A 9,308-nucleotide genomic window follows, 5' to 3' on the forward strand; every position below is an offset into this window, starting at 1 on the left:
CCCTTACCTGACATCCACGAATCTGCACTTTCACTACAGTTCATCGGCTAGCAATCATGACGGGAACACTGGAGGATTTTTACTCTTCTGTAACTCGAGGCTGCTGAACCGAAGTATAAATTCGCTATTGTTGACCTGACTGAAAAGCAGCTAACTCCACACAGACTGTAGAGGCATAGAGGTTTATAGCACAGAAGGAGACCTTTTGGTCCATTGTGTCTGTGCTGGCTCTTTGCAGGAGCACCTCAACAACAACAATAACAACTTGTATTTCTATAGCGCCTTTAACATAGTGAAATGTCCCAAGGTGCTTCACAGGAGTATTATGAGGTAAAACAATCTGACACCGAGCCACATAAGTAGACATTAGCGCAGGTGACCAAAAGCTTGCTGAAAGAGATATGTTTTAAGGAGCGTCTTGAAGGAGGAAAGAGAGGTAGAGAGGTGAAGAGGTTCAGGCAGGGAGTAGCAGAGTTTGGGGACTAGGGAACAGAAGGCCACCAGTGGTTGAGCAAATATAATCAGGGATGTTCAAGAGGGCAGAATTAGAGGAGCGCTGACATTTTGGGGTGTTGTGAGGCTGGAGGAGTTTACAGAGATAGGGATCTAATCCCACTGCCCTGTTGACTCCCCAAAACCTTGTTCTTTTCCTCTGCCGTCCAGCTTGATTTTGCTCACCTTTCTTGTCTGCTTACTTTTGTTTCCCACAGGGAAATGTAATTACCAGGTAAAGCTTTGAGGGAAGAGCTACAGTGATATTTAAAGATATCACTTACACTTCATGAAAGGCTTTTTTGTCTCATTTGTGTAACATCTGGATATAAACTTGAAAAATATCACAGATGCAATCTTGCCTGTAATTCGAACTAAAGCGAATGAATAGGCAAGGGGGAACCTCTTGTAAAAAGTTTCAACACTTCTCCTAACACACCCTTACAGATGAATATATAATAGGCTCTGGGGCTCTCTGTCTGTTTTGTATATTTAGTAAAGTCAGGCTGTTGCTAGATGCAGCCCATACTTTGAATCAATTAACCTTTAGAGTGCCAGCAGCTCCAATAAATTATTTTCTCTCTGGATTGTTATTTTTGATCCAAATTGTTTCTCCTCTTTGGAAGGAACAAACTAGGCATTAGAGCAGGGCAGAATAAGAACATAAGAACATAGAAATAGGAGCAGGAGTAGGCCATTTTGCCCCTCGATCCTGCTCCGCCATTCAATAAGACCATGGCTGATCTGATCTTTGCCTTAACTTCACTTCCCTGCCCACTCCCCATAGCCCTTGACTCCCTTATTGCTCAAAAATCTGTCTATCTCTGCCTTAAATATATTCAATTGCTCAATGTTTTGCTGCTGATTGGGCCACAGTCTTTCCTTCTGTTTCTTGTTGTTGTGTCTGTGGTTTCTTGACTGTGCACTGTCTGAGTGATTCCACCTGTATTGCAATATTGTATAACTTGATTGTCAGGTCTTTTGACACATGGTGGGTTCAATTGTGTTCTGCTGGTGCCTCTGGTTCCTCCTAAAGATCTTTCCATCCTCAATTCTTACTTGGTCCAACCTGATGTTGGCTTACTGTTTCCCTTTCACTGTTGACTAAATCCAAACAACTTCCCCTTCGCTTATCGAGTTCCTTGATTCTGTTATTGTGAAGAAGGCAAGCATTGGCTTCGCTTAAGTTTAGCTTATTTTTTTGCATTACTTGGGGGCGGTGGGGTGGGGGTGAGGCACCTTAACCTTACTGCCTGGTGGAAACTGAGCAGGTGGGCAGTTAAAATCGCCCAGGTTACTCTAGATACTGAGAGCTGACCGTTCCCGATTTTAACTTGCTCTCCTAAACACACAACACAAACACCCATCCAAAGCCGGCAGGGTCCCTTTATTTACAAAAGCAAAATACTGCGGATGCTAGAATCCGAAATAAAAACAGAAACTGCTGGAAATATTCAGCAGGTCAGGCAGCATCTGTGGAGAGAGAAACAGAGTTAACGTTTCAGGTCGATGACCCTTAGTCAAAACTCTTTTTTTACATTTGACATCATCGTGACCCGACGCCAATTTTAACTCGGCAGCCTAAGCAGGAAGCCCCAGTGGCATTGCAAGCAGGTGAGGACAGCAGGGAAGAGGAGCAAGGCCAGACGCAGTCCCAATAGGTAACTCCTTTTAGTTTCCAGAGCAGCAGGAGCACAAGGGAAACTGAGGCCTCCATTGCTGCGGACTCACCCCACCCCCTGTCCCCGATCGCGAGATGACGCCGGCATCCAACCCCGCCATCTACATGGGGCCAACGGGCTGAAACTATGCAGCATGGTTTTCACCACTTCCTACCAACTTCCATCACGGAGGTTGAAGTTGGCCTGCGGGAGTTAAAATACCCTAGGCCTTATTTCTAGAGCAGCTGCACAGCCACCCAGACTGGCCTGGAGTTAAAATCACGGGCCGTTGTTCCAGAAGCCGTAGGGCCCAATGTCCTGGTTTGTCTGCCACATAGTCTTTCAGCTGGTGAGCTGTTCCCTATCTCATTTGGTATATTGTAATAATTGAGCAAACTGTTCCAGAAATTGAGTTGAAATTTTAACAGCATTCTCGATCTTGCCATTCAACTATGGACTGATGACATGATTAGACTGTTGTTGTGAATCTGTAAAGCATGCACTCCCATGTTCCGCCACCAGGGAGCTCATCCCCTGAAGTCCCAAGGGATCCCAGCATCACTTGGGAGCACTGTATTTAAGCCGGCCCCGAAGGCCTGTTCCTCACTCTGGAGTGTTTTATTAAAGACTGAGGTCACTGTTGCTTTAACCTCCCTGTGTGCAGCCTCATCTGTGTTCGGAACACAATAACTGGCGACGAGAATACGAATCCAACGCAAAGATGCAGCAAACTGTGGGCATCCTGGAGAAGTTCTCGGAGGGTGAGGACTGGGAAGCCTATGTCGAACGGCTAGACCAGTACTTTGTAGCCAACAAGCTGGATGGAGAAGGAAGTGCTGCAAAAAGGAGAGCGGTCCTCCTCACGGTCTGCGGGGCACCGACCTACAGCCTCATGAAGAATCTGCTGGCTCCGGTGAAACCCACAGATAAGTCATATGAGGAGCTGTGTACATTGGTTCGGGAGCATCTTAACCCGAGGGAGAGCGTGCTGATGGTGAGGAATCGGTTCTACACGTGCCAGCGATCTGAAGGTCAGGAAGTGGCGAGCTACGTCGCCGAGCTAAGGCGACTTGCAGGACAATATGAGTTTGATGGCTACCTGGAGCAAATGCTCAGAGACTTTTTTGTACTGGACATTGGCCACGAGACCATCCTACGAAAACTTTTGACTGTAGAGACACCGACCCTCAGTAAGGCCATTGCGATAGCACAGGCGTTTATGTCCACCAGTGATAACACCAAACAAATCTCTCAGCACACAAGTGCGAGCAATGTTCACAAATTAACTGGAACTGTATTTGCGAGCAGAAATGTACAGGGCAGAATCCACGAGTCAGCAACTGCCAGCAGGCCTCAGGTGACCCAGATGACTCAGAGTCCGCAACAAAGGATAAATTCAAGGCAATTCACACCTTGTTGGCGTTGTGGAGGCTTCCATTCAGCCTATTTATGCCACTTCAAAGGATATGTTTGGAAGAGTTGTGGAACAATGGGGCACCTCCAACGAGTTTGCAAACGAGCTGCAAGCTCTGCAAAACCTGCTAACCACCACGTGGCAGAGGAAGATCGGTCCATGGTGGATCAAAGCAATTTCGAACCACAGAGAGAGGAGGCAGCTGCTGAAGTACACGGGGTGCACACATTTTCGACAAAATGTCCACCTATAATGCCAAACGTAAAATTGAATGGCTTACCCGTAGCCATGGAACTGGACACGGGCACTAGCCAATCCATCATGAGTAAAAAGATGTTTGAGAGACTGTGGTGCAACAAGGCATTCAGAGCACCCCTGAGCTCCATCCACACAAAACTGAGAACGTACCCCAAAAAGCTTATCACTGTCCTGGGCAGCGCCATGGTCAAGGTCACCTACGAGGGTACGGTGCACGAACTGCCACTCTGGATTGTCCCGGGCGATGGCCCCACACTGCTTGGAAGGAGCTGGCTGGGCAAAATCCGCTGGAACTGGGATGACATCCGAGCGCTATCACATGTCGATGAGGCCTCATGCACCCAGGTTCTTAACAAATTTCCTTCCCTTTTTGAGCCAAGCATTGGAAAATTTTCCAGAGCGAAGGTGCGGATCCACTTGGTCCCAGAGGTACGACCCATTCACCACAAGGCAAGAGCGGTACCTCACATGATGAGGGAGAGAGTGGAAATCGAGCTGGACAGGCTGCAATGCGAGGGCATCATCTCCGCAGTGGAATTCAACGAGTGGGCCAGCCTGATTGTTCCAGTACTCAAAAGTGATGGCACGGTCAGGATTTGCGGCGATTATAAAGTAACTATTAATCGTTTCTCAATACAGGACCAATACCCGCTACCTAAGGCAGACGACCTATTTGCGACGCTGGCAGAAGGCAAGACATTCACCAAGCTCAACCTGACTTCAGCCTACATGATGCAGGAACTGGAGGAGTCTTCGAAGGGCCTCACCTGCATCAACACGCAGAAGGGACTGTTCATCTACAACAGATGCCCGTTTGGAATTCAGTCGGCTGCAGCGGTCTTCCAGAGAAACATGGAGAGCCTACTCAAGTCGGTACCACGCACGGTGGTTTTTCAGGACAACATATTGGTCACGGGTCGGGACACCGTCGAGCATCTACAAAACCTGGAGGAGGTCCTCCAGTGACTGGATCACAGAGGGCTGCGGCTAAAGAGGTCGAAATGTGTCTTCATGGCAACAGAAGTGGAGTTTTTGGGGAGAAAGATCACGGCGGACGGCATTCGGCCCACAGACGCCAAGACAGAAGCTGTCAGGACGCGCCCAGGCCACAGAACGTCACGGAGCTGCAGTCATTCCTGGGACTCTTCAACTATTTTGGTAACTTCCTACCGGGGTTAAGCACCCTTTTAGAGCCCCTACATGTGTTACTGCACAAAGGTGAGAACTGGGTATGGGGAAAAAAAACAAGTAATTGCTTTTGAGAAAGCCAGAAACATTTTATGCTCCAATAAGCTGCTTGTATTGTATAACCCGTGTAAAAGACTTGTGCTAGCATGTGACGCGTCGTCATACAGAGTCGGGTGTGTATTACAACAAGCTAACATTGCGGGGAAGTTGCAACCTGTCGCCTATGCTTCCAGGAGCTTGTCTAAGGCCGAGAGGGCCTACAGCATGATTGAGAAAGAGGCATTAGCATGTGTGTTCGGGGTACCTGTTTGGCCTCAAATTTGAGCTGGAAACCGATCACAAGCCCCTCACATCCCTGTTCACTGAAAACAAGGGGATAAATACTAATGCCTCAGCTCGCATACAAAGGTGGGCATTTGCGCTATCAGCGTATAACTATACCATCCGCCACAGGCCAGGCACCGAGAACTGTGTGGATGCTCTCAGTCGGCTACCATTGCCCACCATGGGGGTGGAAATGGCGCAGCCTGCAAACTTGTTGATGGTGGCGCAGCCTGCAGACTTGTTGATGGTCATGGTTTGAAAATGATAAATCACCTGTCACGGCCCGCCAGATTAGGACGTGGACCAGCCAAGATCCTCTGCTGTCCCGAGCAAAAAACTGTGTACTGCATGGGAGCTGGGCCAGCATCCACGTTGAAATGCAAGAGCCAATCAAGCCGTTCCAGCGGCGAAAGGACGAGCTGTCCATTCAGGCAGACTGCCTGTTGTGGGGTAACCGTGTAGTGCTACCAAAAAAGGGAAGGGAGACGTTCATCTCAGATCTCCACAGCACACATCCGGGTATAGTAATGATGAAAGCGATAACCAGATCCCACGTGTGTTGGCCCGGTATCAACTCTGACTTAGAGTCCTCTGTACGGCAATGCAGCGTATGTGCTCAGTTGAGCAACGTGCCCAGAGAGGCATCACTAAGTTTGTGGTCCTGGCCCTCCAGACCATGGTCGAGGATCCATGTCGACTATGCGGGCCCATTTCTCGGTAAAATGTTCCTGGTGGTGGTGGATGCTTTTTCAAAATGGATTGAATGTGAAATAATGTTGGGAAGCACCGCCATCGCCACCATTGAAAGCCTGAGGGACATGTTTGCCACCCACGGCCTGCCTGACATACTGGTCAGTGACAATGGGCCATGTTGCACCAGTGCCGAATTTAAAGAATTCATGACCCGCAATGGGATTAAACGGCCCCGTTTAAACCAGCCTCCAATGGGCAGGCAGAGAGGGCAGTACAAACCATCAAACACAGCCTTAAACGAGTCACTGAAGGCTCACTCCAAACCCGCCTGTCTCGAGTACTGCTCAGCTACCGCTCGAGACCCCACTCACTCAAAGGGGTGCCCCCGGCTGAGCTACTCATGAAACGGACACTTAAAACCAGACTCTCGCTGGTTCACCCCAGCCTGCATGATCAGTTAGAGAGTAAATGCTGGTCGCGCCACTGTGTCACGGGAAATTGACCTGAAAGACCCTGTGTATGTGCTAAACTATGGACGTGGTCCCAAGTGGATCGCGGGCATGGTGGTAGTCAAACTAGACAATGGACAAATTTGCAGAAAGCACCTGGACCAAACGAGGCTGCAGTTCACAGACTACCCTGAACAACCCACAGCAGACACATTCATGTTTGTAACCTTCACATAACTGTAACCTTTATTAACAACACTGTACACTGTATACATCTGAGTAATGCACACCTCGAACACAGGGGCTGAACTTGTGGGAGACACTCTTCACCTGGTCATCCAGGTATATAAAGAAAGGTCCCACGCAGGGTCAGCACTTCATGATCCTGGGAATAAAGGTTCAGATCACGTAGTGACTTTGTCTGCAGTACATGCCTCGTGTGATTCTATAGTAAGGTGTAAGGACACCACATTTGGCAACAAGAAACGGGAATCAATGATCCACGAGGATGGCCACCGGTAGCACAGAGGAACGGTACTGTGTTGGTGAGGACTGGGATGATTTCGTTGAGAGGCTCCAACAGAGCTTTGTCACAAAGGACTGGCTGGGAGAGGAAGCGGCTGGCAAGCGGAGGATGTATCTACTGACCAGTTGTGGATCCAAGATGTATGCGCTGATGAAAGACCTGCTCGCACCCGAGAAGCCAGCGTACAAGTCTTTTGAAGAGCTCAGCACTCTCATCGGTGAGCACCTCAAACCGGCAAGCAGTATGCACATGGCCCGGCACCGGTTCTACAAACACCGGCGTCGGGAGGGACAAAGTATATCGGACTTCGTTGCGGACCTTCGGCGTTTGGCCAGCCTCTGTAAGTTCACAGACACCTGCAGGGGGGAGATGTTAAGATATTTCTTCATTTAGGGCATTGGTCATGCCAGGATTTTCAGGAAGCTTATTGAGACTAAGGACTTGACTTTGGAAAGGGTAACGTTGATAGCTCAGACCTTCATGGCAGGGGAAGAGGAGACCAAGATAATTTACACGTGCAGCCCTGGTTCCAACGTGGCGATGGACCAGGGAGTTAACATTGTAAACGAGATTCAGAACCCTGCAGGCAGGCAAGGGCAATTCGACACCACCCAGGCAGCAACAGACTCTAGGGTGGGCCAGCAACAGAGACAATGGCAGGGGGATCGGCAATTCACGCCATCACAAGGGACTATGCGTCCCGGGATGGGACCATTGACACTCAGCAACAGAATGCTCAGGAGTAATCAAAGAGACAATCAGAGAGGAATGCCTGTTAACAGTTCCTTTGTTCACAACAATCTCAGCTCATGCTGGAGGTGTGGTGGCAGACATACTGCGAGAACCTGTAGGTTTCAGCAATTTATCAGCAGAAACTGTAACTTCAGTGGACATCTGGCCAGAATGTGCAGAAAGCCCACAGCGAGGCTAGTTTATGAAGCAGAGGAACCAGACTAGGGGTCTGCAAGGCAGGGTGATGCTTGGGGCAAAGCCATGGACGCTGAAGTCCAGCAGGTTCATGTGGCAGACGTCCACAGCTCGTATACCAAAACACCACCTATGATAAAAGTTCTATTAAATGGCATCCCGGTACGCATGGAGCTGGACACAGGAGCCAGCCAGTCACTTATGAGTACCCAACAATTTGAAAAACTATGGCCACTCAAAGCTAACAGGCCCAAACTGGAACGCATTGACACACAGTTACGGACGTACACCAGAGAGATCATCCCAGTACTAGACAGTGCAAACTTGGTGGTCACACACAATGGATCGGAGAACCGGCTGCCACTCTGGATTGCCCCAGGGAATGGTCCCGCGCTCTTGGGGAGGAGCTGGTTAGCCGAGATGAACTGGAAATGGGGGGATGTGCACGCCATTTCATCTGTGGAGCAAAGTTCATGCTCACAGGTCCTTTGGAAATTCGAGCCACTTTTTCAACCAGGTGTCGGGACTTTTAAGGGCACCAAAGTAGTGATACGCATCACCCCGGACGCCAGATCAGTGCACCACAAAGCCAGAGCCATGCTGTATGTGATGTGTGAGAGAATTGAGAGTGCAACAGGCTGCTAAGAGAGGGCATAATTTTGCCTGTTGAATTCAGTGACTGGGCAAGCCCCATCGTTCCTGTCCTTAAAGCGGATGGCTCGGTCAGGATTTATGGTGACTACAAGGCCACCATCAACCGAGTGTCACTACAGGACCAATACCCGCTTCTGAGAGCGGAGGATCTTTTTGCCACGCTGGCAGGTGGCAAGCTGTTCACCAAGTTGGACCTCACTTCAGCCTACATGACTCAGGAACTGGCTGAAGAATCCAAGCTTCTGACCACCATCACTACGCATAAGGGGCTATTCGTTTACAACAGGTGTCCATTTGGCATTCGTTCAGCGGCCGCTATCTTCCAGAGGAACATGGAAAGCTTGCTTAAATCCATCCCTGGAACAATCGTATTCCAAGATGACATCCTAATCACGGGTCGAGACACCGAGGAACACCTCCACAACCTGGAGGAGGTGCTACGCCGACTGGACCATGTAGGCTTGCGACTAAAGTCCAAGTGTGTGCTTTTGGCCCCAGAGGTCGGGTTTTTGGGCAGGAGGGTTGCCGCAGACGGGATCGAATCCAAAACGGAGGCGATCCGTTGTGCGCCCAGGCCCGGCAACACATCAGAGTTGCGGTCATTTCTTGGACTATTGAACTACTTCGGGAACTTTCTGCCGAACTTAAGCACATTGTTGCGGAGTTGGAGCTGAAGGTGGATTCACTCTGGAGCATCCACGATGCTGAGAATGACGTGAGTA

The sequence above is a fragment of the Pristiophorus japonicus genome, chromosome 2 (assembly GCF_044704955.1).
Source record: "Pristiophorus japonicus isolate sPriJap1 chromosome 2, sPriJap1.hap1, whole genome shotgun sequence".
Taxonomy (NCBI): domain Eukaryota; kingdom Metazoa; phylum Chordata; class Chondrichthyes; family Pristiophoridae; genus Pristiophorus; species Pristiophorus japonicus.